General features: G+C 32.9%; 1 non-coding gene across 1 annotated transcript; it reads left to right on the plus strand.

The window, feature by feature from the left end:
- The first annotated feature begins 1,127 nt into the window (after positions 1 to 1,127).
- LOC132305816 (small nucleolar RNA R71) lies at positions 1,128 to 1,233 on the plus strand. The gene has a single exon (XR_009481703.1). It is a non-coding gene; the product is annotated as a small nucleolar RNA R71 (small nucleolar RNA).
- Positions 1,234 to 14,435: the final 13,202 nt, after the last annotated feature.

A 14,435-nucleotide genomic window follows, 5' to 3' on the forward strand; every position in this document is an offset into this window, starting at 1 on the left:
CATATTGCTTGAGTTTTCATGGTGAGAATGGAGACAAGGTTATGAAATGGTTTAATGGCATGTTGATAAGTACTTTGATAGATCATTGCTTAGGTGAAGCCTTTGATGGTTTATGCTTATTTCTTACCTCATGTGCTTCATCATTTTATCTAGGGCTTGATAATCTTACATTCAAGTAAATGTGGTTAAACTACACCTTAGTTAGGTAGTCTAAACATATTAACCTTTGATGGATCATGCTTGCTTGAGATTTAATGTGGATCTTGTTGATTATATGGCAACTATGTGTTGCTATATATTTCTTGACCATCATATATTGTTTTTCCCCCAATTTAGCTCTAATCTAGCATGTGTATAGGGATGGAGGCGGATTCACTTCGCTAGTCCTCTTTACTTGTATGTCATCTCCTTTAAACTCTTGCAAACTTTTATTTTATGCACCTTAATTTCATAGCTTAAGTGACAACTAACAAATCCTCTATGAACACCCCGTATCATTCTAAAAAGACTCTAGACACTTAGGTTGTCATAAATTAGCGCAGTCCCAGTGGTTCGACTTACCAGACCAATAGCCCTATTTTACAATGATTCGTGCTATTGCGAAGGTTGATTTATTATAGATCAAATTCTCAACCGATCAATGATATCTCCAGCCAGGATTATATGTAGAAGATTATGGATTGTATGCTGTTTTAGAAAATGCAGCATTCACTTGCTCCTGTGGGATATCAGATGATTGTCCCATCATAGGGCAAGTGTCAGCAAAATGAAAAGGATTATTACAGATTGAACAAACTTCATTTGGCAAGGTAGTTTGTGGACTAGTAATATAAACAAAGCCAGATGATAGAATTTGATTGAATCTACGGTTCAGGGCTTCTATTTGAGCAGCTAACTTACTAGATTTGTCTACCTCAAAGACTTTTTCAACTTTATGCATTCCAGGTGAAGACCTAGACTTAGAGGAGGACGTATGTTGCGTTGAATTTTCACTTAAGGCCTCAAATAGTTCCCAAGCGTCAGCTGGACTCTTATGCAGAAAAGCTCCATTATTAGAAGCATCAACCATATTTCTATAAGAATTAGAGAGACTATCATAGAAAATTTTTATCAAGTGCCATTGTGCAATATCATGGTGTAGACACTTTCTTAGAAAATCATTATATCTCTCCCAAGCATCATGGAACTGTTCTCCTGGGATTTGGGAAAAGGCCATGATTTCTCTTCTCATTTGATAGGTTTTTCCTACTATGTAATACTTTTTCAAAAACTCTTGTTGTAACATCTCCCATGTAGATATGGAATTTGGAGGAAGGGAATACAACCAAGTTATTACTTTGTCCTTAAGAGAAAATTGGAAAAGTCGCATCCTGAATGAATCATTGGTAAGAGTAGTCAACTTAGTAGTTCAACACAATTCCAAAAATACATCCAAGTGCGTATAGGGATCCTCTGTTGCATACCCATGGAAGGTAGGAAGCATTTGGATCATAGCAGGCTTGATCTCAAAATGGGTTGCATCAGTGTCCGGAAATACAAAGCACAAAGGAGAAGTGTATGTGGTAGGAATAAAATGGTCCCTTAATTGTGGTTGTGGAGGGACAGGTGGAACCCGTCCTCTATTACCATTACCATTACCATTGCCATTACCCGGTGCATCACGATGTTCAGCTATATTATGAAAGAAACTATCTATATTATTCAAATGTTTTTAAAGCTTTTTTAATTGACTCAAAGTTCGCTCTATTTCAGAATCATGCACTAAAGGTTTTGACCTAATTTAGCTAGTTAACATGCATTAATTCCACTAATCCTAAAAGTGACAAAAATAAAATTTTCCAACTAAAAAGAAAAGAGTAAAAACTCATAAAAGGTTTAATAAACCGAAGCTTTTTCTCCCTTAAGCATCGTTCTCCTCACTGCTACTTCTTGTACCTGAAAAGAAAAAGAAATAAGATGAGATATCCGTAAGTCCGAAGACTAGTAAACCAAAATAACCTAATTAAAAACTAAACAAAAACTAATCTTCCTAGTAACGGCGCCAAAAATTGATGTGTCTTATTTTACCACTCGCAATAGTATGATTTCGTGTAGGATAGTGCTATAAAGAGAGGTGTCAAACCCATAGAGAGATGAGATTTATATTCAGTTTTCAATTTAGTTTTATTGGTTTACAAGTAACTGGTTGAAAATTTTGTTGGTTGTCACGATTAAAAACAAATTAAAATTAAAGCAAAATATTAAACTAGAGTAAATTAAATAATCAGAGAGAAAAATCTTAGGGCTTTGACTTCACCACAATCATCATACTATGGTTAATTATACTAACTCTGGGGATTTAACAATTATGTTTTTCAAATGAATTGAACTCAATAACATTCGTTTAATTCGGGTTTTAAAGAAAGATGTTTTACAAAATTCAGTTAACTATAACCTATCTGCGGTTAGCGTGGACTATCCACCTACCTACCTACTCTAACTACTTTGCAAACAATCCACATTTCCTAAGCATAGACTATAAAAACATTCTTTTATAAAAAATATTGGAACACCATTATGTGACCTCTATTCTCATGTCCGGCAAGGCTCCGCCAGATATCCTCTAATAAAATAGGTTGAGAATAGAAAATAAACAATTATATCTCAGACAAGGTAATAACAGTTTGTAATCTATTAAAGCATGAAAACCAATTGAGTTGTCTCAATTGCTCATAGTCATATAATCAAGGAAACATAATATATTAAACTAATCCTAGAGTTAAAAAAATCAAACCATAATACGAGATTGGGTTACATCAGTGCCCTAAGAGAGGAATTAGCTACTCATGACGATATCGGATATCATTTGTGTTGGAGTTGTCTCCATCGTCACGGACGACACTTCTTTTCTCAGGATCTTCACTTTCTAAGGTTGTGGAAACCCTAAAAGCCACCACAGTCAGCCTTCTGAATCACACGGCAAAAAGGACCTGGAATTTTGGACCTCTTCTATCAAGGCTTAAGCCTTCTTTTATAGAAGAAAATAAGGATCTAGTGGGCTTTTAGGTCTTTCGGCCCATCTTGAATAAGATACGGCGTGAAAAGAGAACAATCCCGTAACTTGAATCTGACATGTCATGGAAGGCTCGAGCTTTAGGAACAAAGGCTCGACCTTTAAGGTTCAGGCTCGAGCTTTTCTGGATAGATGCTTAAGCTTCAAAAATTAATACTCGATCTTCACTTTGACATTTAGCCAAATTTCGTCAATTACTTTCCGAAGCGTCTTTTTCTTTAACACTTAGAATATTCTTGGGATTGAAATCTTTTACCATTGCTCGATCTAAGCTTCATGGGCTCGAGCACTAGGTACCAGGCTCGAGTATTTAGTTCTTAAGGCTCGAGCTTTAATGGATGGTGCTCGTTCCTTGGGGTTAGGCACGAGGTCTGGGAGCTTAGAAATTAACATTTCAAATTTCGACGCCTTGTGCTCGAGCTTAAGGGTCAAGGCTCGAGCACCCTATGGTCAGGCTTGAACACCCTTTATTCAGGCTCGAGCCTGGAGGTACAAAGCTCAAACTTTAATGCCTTATTGATTTTTGTTTTCTTTGACTTGTAAGGCTCGAGCCTCAAGACTTGGGCTCGAGCTTTAGATATTAAACTCCTCCAAACTTCACCATTAAAGCTTTCGGATTGCTCTGGATAACCGGCAATGAGCCTATAAGCTTCGATATCATCATAAAGTTCTGGTTTTCACCATTTTTCTAGGAAAGAACCTACAAACACATTAAACATAAATCAGTCTAAATATGGATAGAAGTATTACTTTAGGCCTTAACATACGTATATTTAGGGGCTCGAATATACAATATCCAGCGCTCACCAAGACTTCATAGGGAACTCGAATTAATTAAACTCTAAACTCTCATTTCCTTTCAAAGATTCAATCTTTATATATTAAAAAGGTCTAGTGACATAATAGGTACCTTGATTAAGGTAATTTCATTCAAAGATTCAACCTTTACTCATTAAAACACTCTTCGTGACGTCAAAGAGAACTCGAATAAGTTTAACTCAAAACTCTCATTTTCTTTCAAAGATTTAATTTTTATACATTAAAATGGTCTAGTGACATAATAGATACCTTGATTGAGGTAATTTCATTCAAAGATTCAATCTTTACTCATTAAAACACTCTTCGTGATGTCAAAGGGAACTCGAATAAGTTTTAACTCAAAACTCTTATTTTCTTTCAAAGATTAAATCTTTATGCATTAAAATTGTCTAGTGACATAATAGGTACCTTGATTGAGGTATTTTCTTTCAAAGATTCAATCTTACTTATTAAAACACTCTTCGGGATGTCAAAGGGAATTCGAATAAGTTTAACTAAAACTCTCATTTGCTTTCAAAGATTCAATCTTTATACATTAAAAAGGTCCAGTGACATAATAGGCACCTTGATTGAGGTATTTTCATTCAAAGATTCAATCTTTAGTCATTAAAACACTCTTCGCGACTTCAAAGGGAACTCGAATAAGTTAAACTTAAAACTCTAATTTTCTTTCAATGATTCAGTCTTTATATAGTAAAAAGTTCTAGTGACATAATAGGTACCTTGATTGAGGTAATTTCATTCAAATATTCAATCTTTACTCATTAAAATACTCTTCATGACGTCAAAGGGAACTCGAATAAGTTTAACTTAAAACTCTCATTTTCTTTCAAAGATTTAATCTTTATACATTAAAATGGTCTAGTGACATAATAGGTACCTTGATTGAGGTATTTTCATTCAAAGATTCAATCTTTACTCATTGAAACACTCTTTGAGACATCAAAGGGAAATCGAATAAGTTTAACTCAAAACTCTCATTTTCTTTCTATTCAATCTTTATACTTTAAAAAGGTGTAGTGTCATAAAAGGTACCTTGACTGAGGTATTTTCAATCAAAGATTCAATCTTTAGTCATTAAAACACTCTTCGCGACTTCATAAGGGACTCGAATAAGTTAAACTCAAAACTCTTATTTTCTTTCAAAGATTCAATCTTTATACATTAAAAAAGTCTTGTGACATAATAGGTACCTTAATTGAAGTAATTTCATTCAAAGATTTAATCTTTACACCTTAAAACACTCTTCGTGACGTCAAAGGGAACTCGAATAAGTTTAACTCAAAACTCTCATTTTCTTTCAAAGATTTAATCTTTATTCATTAAAATGGTGTAGTGACATAAGAGGTACCTTGATTGAGGTATTTTCATTCAAAGATTCAATCTTTATTCATTAAAACACTCTTCGGGATGTTAAAGGGAACTCGAAAAAGTTTAACTCAAAACTCTCATTTTCTTTCAAAGATTTAATCTTTATACATTAAAAGGTCTAGTGTCATAATAAATACCTTGATTGAAGTATTTTCATGCAAAGATTCAATCTTTAATCATTAAAACACTCTTCGTGACTTTATTGGGAACTCGAATAAGTTATAAACTCTAAATTCTCATTTTCTTTCAAAGATTCAATCTTTATATATTAAAAAGGTCTAGTGAGATAATAGGTACCTTGATTGAGGTAATTTCATTCAAAGATTTAATCTTTACTCAGTAAAATACTCTTCGTGACGTCAAAGGGAACTCGAATAAGTTTAACTCAAAACTCTCATTTTCTTTCGAAGATTTAATCTTTATACATTAAAATGGTCTAGTGACATAATAAGTACCTTGATTGTGGTAATTTCATTCAAAGATTCAGTCTTTACTCCTTAAAACACTCTTCGTGACGTTAAAGGGAGCTTGAATAAGTTTAACTCAAAACTCTTATTTTCTTTCAAAGATTTAATCTTTATACATTAAAAGTGTCTAGTGACATAATGGGGTAAATTGATTGAGGTATTTTTATTTAAAGATTCAATCTTTACTCATTAAAACACTCTTCAGGACGTCAAAGGAAACTTGAAAAAGTTTAACTCAAAACTCTCATTGTGACGACCCTAGTTTTTCAAGCGAGTGTGTCCTGTGATGAAACGAAGTTTGACCCGATAACGGATCCGAATGCGGAAGTATAATCAGAAACCAAGTCTCTAGAGATGCAATGGATCTCTAAAAAGCCAAAGTGACCTTCCATGAGGCCACAGAGCTCAACGTGAGCCAACGCGGAAGAAAAAAATCAGAAAAAGTCCAAATAAGGCCTCAAGGGCAAAATGGTCTTTTTGCATGAAAACGTCTCTAGAAGTACATCATCCCTAAGACACAATCATGACTTCTCATGAAGCCATGAAAACAAAAGGAAAGCAACCGGAAGCGACGTTTTAAAAAGGGACAAGTTTAGCCCCAAGGGTAAAAAGGTAATTTTCAGTAAGATTTGGGTGCTATCGAGCGCACCATTGAAAGATAACAAAAAAATAATCAAGTTAGACTCAAAAAACACTTTATTCGAAGCCCAAATGGAAGAGAAAAGTCAAAACAAAGTTTTGACGTCGTCACAGCCGTAAATAGTGTTTTGACTGCAATGAACAGTGTTTTGACAGCAGTGAATAGTAATTTGGGCAAAATGTTGAAATTCGTGTGCTGTTTTGAGGCACTAGACGACATTTTTTGAAAAAACACGAAAAAGAAACCCCCTTCCAAATAATTTTTTCAAGCTGACCACGTTGAAAGAAAATTTTATTTTTTACGTGAAATTCCTAAAATGCCCTTACAACAGACTTTTTCAAAAAATGCAATTGCGCACAAAAAATCAGATTTGATGCGGGGTTTTCGAGATCGAGACAACATTTTCTGAAAAAATGTTACGAAGAAACCTCCCCTAAAATTACATTTTCTACCCTACCACATTGAAAGAAAAATTGAAACGCGCTGTGAAATGCCCAGAATACCCCAGGAACAGTTTAGGCCAAAAGGGGATAAAAAAGCAACTTCCCATGAAGTACTCATTTGACCCTAAATGCATTTCTAGGCTAAAACGATTATGCACGCAAACGTATTTAGTGATTTTAAGCGCACGGGAATGGTCCGTGGCTCCCAAAGATGCCCGATGCAAAATACGACCTATCCGAACCTCAAAATGCAAAGAAAATACTTTAAATGGAAAACTTGAGACCAACAAGCATTCATTTCATACAAATGTGATATTTTGTGTAAGGTGAGCATTCACACAAACGTAATACACATATTTACACGCGTTCCAATGGCCTACGGCCTCAATAATCACTAAATATAAAATATCACTTATTAAACATCAAATTTTGCCTAAAATGGCTTTTAAAAGAGAAACTTGAAACTAAAAATTATCAAATGGTTTCAAAGGACCGTTTGGCCCTTGTCCACACTTCATACATAAATCAAAAGACCTTATGGTAGTGCTAAAGTACACTTCCCACACCTCATACAAATGTAGTGAAGTTAAAACATGCCATTTTTTTATTTTTAAAATAAATCACTTGAAAGTAAAAGTACTTAGAATACAAAATAAATATCTTTGGCCTATGGCCTCATCTCATACATGTCAAATACATCATAAAAGGTGTAATTATGTACACATTACATATTTAGAACCAAATATACAAGTTTTGACATATAAAGCTACAAATAGAATTTTATGCTAACATTTGCATGAATTAAGAACTTCAAGTCTACAAATCATCCCAAGCATAATGTGAATCTCGAATCTTGGTTCCTGTAGCTGAAAAATGTCCCCACTATGTGAGTGAGTAACATAAAGCTACTTGTAGGAGATGAGCATGCATAAACCTAGCGTTTTACAAAATTATTAAATTGATATAATCAATTCATACGGTCATGCCACCTAGCGTCTATATCAATGGTCTGACTCAGGGAGCATCCTAAGCTACCTTAGAGCATTTCTAGTATAAATCACATCACTCATGCAATTTAACAACATAGGAGCATATAGTGTAATGCAATAAGACATAGGTATTCAAAGTTATCAACTTGGAACCTAAAATGCGAAAACAACCGAAACGGTTCATGCCACCTAACGTCTATGTTCCTACTGAGTCTAAGGAATCATCCTAGGCTACATTGAACAATTAAAACACAAATTACAATTTTAATGCAATTTTAACTAACATTAGAACTTCCAATACAACGCATCAAGGCATAGATTGTCAAAGTTAACAACTTGAAATCTAAAATACGGAAACAATAAGTTATGACAATTTAGTGCTATTAACTTGTATTGAAAAACAAGGCATGCAAGTATACTAAGCACATGTATATTACACCTAATGGAAATATCAAACACCACATCACAAGTTATAAATAATCTATATTAACAACTTGAAATTGAATGCAAAATCAAGTAGTTGAGGAAAGACAAGGACATACGGTCTCAATGACCAAGCAAGTGATCTCGGATTACTAGCCTTCAAGGTGCTACCTAGTGCGCACTAAACCCGAAATAAAACTGTATATTGGTGTTTTTGAGTTACTAGCCCACAGGGAACCACCCAGTGTGCACTATATGTTGTAAGGGGAGCTCTCATCCCCCGTACTAGAGTCATGCCCTAGCCGTAACATGTTCAATGTCCATGTAAGCTTTCCTAAAATCAACAAGTTGTGCATCAAGGTATAATACATATACACAATATATTAGTCAACTACCATGGACAAACAAGTCAAGTATAACACACAATATTCATCATATGTCTTTAAGCTACAATGGCTTACAACATGTCAAATATATAATGTGTATATAAGCAAGTTAAACTATAACTTCTACTCATGGAATACTATAATGTAATCATATAACAAGTTCCAAATTTACAAGTTAAGCATAAAAACAACTTCAATACCTAACTACCTCAATGGAAGCATATAATGGAATTTAATTAAATTAAATAATTAAATTCTCAATATTACAAAGTAATTCCAAATACTTTAAAATTAATAAGGTCATGGCAAGGCCTAGTTTAACATCACATTACAAGTTATTTCTACCTAAATTACAACTAGGTAAATTAAACTTCATATAAGAAAATAATTAAATAAAGTTATCCACACTCATTCAAATATTCTCATTTTCATATATGTTAATGAACATATTAAGGCCTAATTTAATATCACATTGCAAGTTCATTCCATGCTAGGTACAATCATGTGAATTAAATTTCATACAAAGAAAATAATTAAATAAAAGTCTCAAAACCTATTCAAATATTCTCAATTTAATGTATATGATAGAACATGTCAGGCTCATCAACAATATCGAGTTAAAAATCTAATTAAGTGAGTAAAACACTTAAAATAAAATTAATTAACCTAATTAATTAATTTTCTCTATAGTTTAAAACAACTCCAAATATTTTCAAATTCATATATGTTAAAGAGCAAACCAATGCCTAAGTTGATTCCATGCTAGTTATAACCATGTGAATAAAATTTTCATACAAGTGAAAGATTTAAATAAAAGTTTCTAATTTCAAGCTATATAAAACCATGATAATTAAATCTTTTACAAAGAAAATAATTAAATTAAATTCTAGATAAAATACATAGGCTTGCATACAAGTTGTATAAGCTTATAAAATAATCAATACAACAATTATATAAGCCTAAGACATCCCTACCTCACTTTGAGATGAAATCTCAAATCCCCACCAAAAGGAAACCGCTCCGAATCCGACGATTCTTCTAGGTTTTGTCGGGGACAATGAGGGAAGCAACAATAACCCTTAAGGCACCATGAAAATCAAAACCCGAACTCAAAAATGGTTGGAATCGGCTTCTAATAACGGGGAAAGGACCGCCTCGCCAAGGCCTACAATAAACACTAAGGTACAACGACATTTTACAAAGGGGAAGAAGGTTAATTTGAGAGAAGAAGGGTGGCATCCCCCTTGGGCTTCCAGGGCTGATCCATAGCAGTGTGAGAAGAAGAGGATGAAATGTTTTTAATTTTATAACCCCCTATTTATTGTAAAACCCTAAAAGTGTCACGAACGGGCCCCGCCGGGTCCGAAAAAGTGGAATTTGTGCAGACACGCTCAAACAGTAAAACACCGTGAACAAAAAAGAATCAAAAATGAAAAAAAATGAATAACGAAAGAAACGATGTCAAAAATTAAGTCCCGTGCAGAAAGATATACCCCGAACAAGTTCGGCGATAACCGGGGCCAGAAACCCAAATACTGCAAGGAATGACCAGAAGACAATCCTAAGAGTATAGTCCTTGCTAACCTTGAAGTTAAAGGCTCTTAAATTCAATCTTAAGAAGTGGAATAAGGATGTTTTCAGGAATCTTGAATAGAGGAAGAATAGTCCTTGTTGATTTTTATGAGATTGATCGTTTTGAAAAGGCGGGTGGAGATGAGGAGTTATTGCTTTCTAAAAGAGCTTTTTATCAGGCAGTTCTTGCTGAGATTGCTTGTATGGAGGAGATATCGTGGCGGCAAAAATCCCTTGCTCTTTAGTTAAAGGAGGGAGATCGTAATACAAAATTTTTTCACGGACGTACTAATGCTCACAGAAGGAGTAATCACATAGGACGAATTCGAGTAGAAGGTGTTGAGTTGTGGCGGAAGGAAGAGGTGCGAAATGGGATAGCTTCTTTTTATCAGAAGCTTTATACTGAGCCGCTTGCTTAGCGACCTAAACTTGATGGTCTCCATTTTGAGGCTATTTCCGAGATGGATATAGAGGGGCTTGAGATTTCTTTTTCTGAAGAAGAAGTTCTTAAGGCTTTATCAAGTTGTAACGGGGACAAAGCTCCAGGGCCTAATGGGTTTACTATGTGATTTCTATTGGAAAGTTGGGCGGTTGTGAGAAACGAGGTGATGGGTACATTTCAGGAGTTTCATTCTACTGGCGCCTTTGAGAAGTCGCTAAATGCTTCATTTATTGCCCTTATCCCTAAGAAGGGAGGCAATCCTAACATTAAAGACTTCAGACTTATCAGCTTAGTGGATTGTATCTACAGGCTTATGGCTAAAGTTCTTGTTCTTAGGATGAGAGAACTAATGGATGGGATTATTTCTGATTCCCGAAATACTTTTGTCGAAGGACAGCAAATTCTTGATTTAGTTCTGCCCAAGAGATATTCCTTTTCAATATTATACTTCCTTTTCTTAGAAGTCTAAGAGACATTCCTTTTAATTTTTTTTTTTTTTTTTTTTTTTTTTTTTTTTTTTTTTTTTAATAGTCTCGTAACTTTGCACAAGCATTCTCAAGCTTTGCAATTTACATGCTCTAAGTTAGAGTACTAGTACTTCGCACAAAAAACACCTTAATAACACCTTAAGGTGAGTACTAGTTCTTTGCACTGCGATAGTGAGGCAACTATGTCTAGAACAATCTTAAGGTGTTTTTTGTAAGAAGGAAATTTGTGGCGGCATATATATTCTTTACAAATTTGCGTGTAAGGGTAAGTGACGTTTCAAATATCTTTAGAATTTGAATATTAATTAAATTTCTATGTTGAGACAGAATTTTAAAGGTTAAGTGAGATCTAATCCATAAGTGACTTTACAATAAGAAAATCTGGTTGCAGTGACTATGTACATCATTTTATATTTTGGGTATATTTTAAATTTGAATTTATGCTTCACTCTATGCATTTTATTTATGTAAAAAATGTGTGTATATGATATTATGTTGAGTTTGATGAACTATTAATAATTAATTAATAGATATGTGTGATGGTCACCTATTAGTAAAAATGGTAACTAGTTCTGTTACTCACTACTATATATGAATGATATATTTATTAGTTGATTTACTTACTTAAGAAGCATGAAATTGTTTTGTCATGCATGATGGATAATTGATACAAGAGTAACATGGACACTTTGTAATGTGGGGGTAAGTGCAACTTCTTAAAGTTACAAGATTTATCATGCTTGTAAAACATTGAAACCCTGTATTTCGTTTCACATCAGTGTGCTTGAGAAGGTCTAGTTATCTCCAACAATTTCTGGATCAATTGTTTTAAGAATCGATACCTTGATTGAGGTAATTTCATTCAAAGATTCAATTTTTACTCATTAAAACACTCTTCGTGACGTCAAAGGGAACTCGAATAAGTTTAACTCAAAACTCTCATTTTCTTTCAAATATTTAATCTTTATACATTAAAATGATCTAGTGACATAATAGGTACCTTGATTGAGGTATTTTCATTCAAAGATTCAATCTTTACTCATTAAAACACTCGTCGAGACGTCAAAGGTACTCGAATAAGTTTAATTCAAAACTCTCATTTTCATTCTAAGATTCAATCTTTATACATTAAAAAAGTCTAGTGACATAATAGGTACCTTGATTGAGGTATTTCATTCAAAGATTCAATCTTTAGTCATTAAAACACTCTTCGCGACTTCATAGAGAACTCGAATAAGTTAAATTCAAAACTATCACTTTCTTTCACAAATTCAATCTATATATATTAAAAAGGTCTAGTGACATAATATGTACCTTGATTGAAGCAATTTCATTCAAAGATTCAATCTTTACTCATTAAAACACTCTTCGTGACGTCAAAAGGAATTCGAATAAGTTTAACTCAAAACTCACATTTTCTTTCAAACATTTATTCTTTATACAATAAAATGGTCTAGTGACATAATAGGTACGTTGATTAAGTAATTTTCATTTAAAGATTCAATCTTTACTCATTAAAACACTTTTTAGGACGTCAAAGGGAACTCGAATATGTTTAACTCAAAACTCTCATTTTCTTTCAAAAATTCAATCTTTATACATTAAAAGGTCTAGTGACATAATAGGTACCGTGATTGAGGTATTTTCATTTAAAGATTCAATCTTTAGTCATTAAAACACTATTCGCGACTTCATAGGAAACTCGAATAAGTTAAACTCAAAACTACATTTTCTTTCAAAGATTCAATCTTTATACATTAAAAAGGTCTAGTGACATAATATGTACCCTGATTGAGGTAATTTCATTCAAAGATTCAATCTTTACTCATTAAAACACTTTTTGTGACGTCAAAGGGAACTCGAAAATGTTTAACTCAAAACTCTTATTTTCTTTCAAAGATTTAATCTTCATACATTAAAATGGTCTAGTAACATAATAAGTACATTGATAGAGGTATTTTCATTCAAAGATTCAATCTTTACTCATTAAAACACTCTTCGGGACGTCAAAGGGAACTCGAATAAGATTAACTCTTATTTTCTTCCAAAGATTCAATCTTAATACATTAAAAAGGTCTAGTGACATAATAGGTACCTTGATTGAGGTATTTTTATTCAAAGATTCAATCTTTATTCATTAAAACACTCTTCGCAACTTCATAGGGAACTCGAATAAGTTAAACTCAAAACTCCCATTTTCTTTTAAAGATTCAATCTTTATACATTAAAAATGTCTAGTGACATAATAGGTATCTTTATTGAGATAATTTCATTCAAAGATTCAACTTTACTCATTAAAACACTCTTCATGACGTCAAAGGGAACTCAAATAAGTTTAATTCAAAACTCTCATTTTCTTTTAAAGATTTAATCTTTATACATTAAAATGGCCTAGTGACATAATAGGTACCTTGATAGAGGTATTTTCATTCAAAGATTAAATCTTTACTCCTTAAAATACTCTTCGGGACGTCAAAGGGAACTCAAATAAGTTTAACTCAAAACTATCATTTTCTTTCAAAGATTTAATCTTTATACATTAAAAAGGTCTAGTGACATAATAGGCACCTTGATTGAGGTATTTTCATTCAAAGATTCAATCTTTAGTCATTAAAACACTCTTCACGACTTTATAGGGAACTCGAATAAGTTAAACTCAGATTTCTCATTTTCTTTTAAAGATTCAATCTTTATTGATTAAAAAGGTCTAGTGACCTAATAGTTACCTTGATTAAGATAATTTCATTTAAAGATTCAATCTTTACTCATTAAAACACTCTTCGTGACGTCAAAGGGAACTCGAATAAGTTAAACTCAAAATTCTCATTTTTTTTTCAAATATTTAATCTTTAAACATTAAAATGGTCAAGTGACATAATAAGTACCTTGATTGTGGTATTTTCATTCAAAGATTCAATCTTTATTCATTAAAACACTCTTCACGACTTCATAGGGAACTCGAATAAGTTAAACTCAAAACTCCCATTTTCTTTTAAAGATTAAATCTTTATACATTAAAAAGGTCTAGTGACATAATAGGTATCTTGATTGAGGTAATTTCATTCAAAGATTTAATCTTTACTCATTAAAACACTCTTCATGACGTCAAAGGGAACTCAAATAAGTTTAATTCAAAACTCTCATTTTCTTTTAAAGATTTAATCTTTATACATTAAAAAGGTCTAGTGACATAATAGGTACCTTGATGGAGGTATTTTCATTCAAAGATTAAATCTTTACTCCTTAAAACACTCTTCGGGACGTTAAAGGGAACTCAAATAAGTTTAACTCAAAACTATCATTTTCTTTCAAAGATTTAATCTTTATACATTTAAAAGGTCTA

This window comes from Cornus florida, unplaced genomic scaffold, assembly GCF_030987335.1.
Source record: "Cornus florida cultivar Cherokee Brave unplaced genomic scaffold, ASM3098733v1 CherokeeBrave_3.0.0_Hap2_Chr04, whole genome shotgun sequence".
In the NCBI taxonomy this organism is placed as follows: Eukaryota; Viridiplantae; Streptophyta; class Magnoliopsida; order Cornales; family Cornaceae; genus Cornus; species Cornus florida.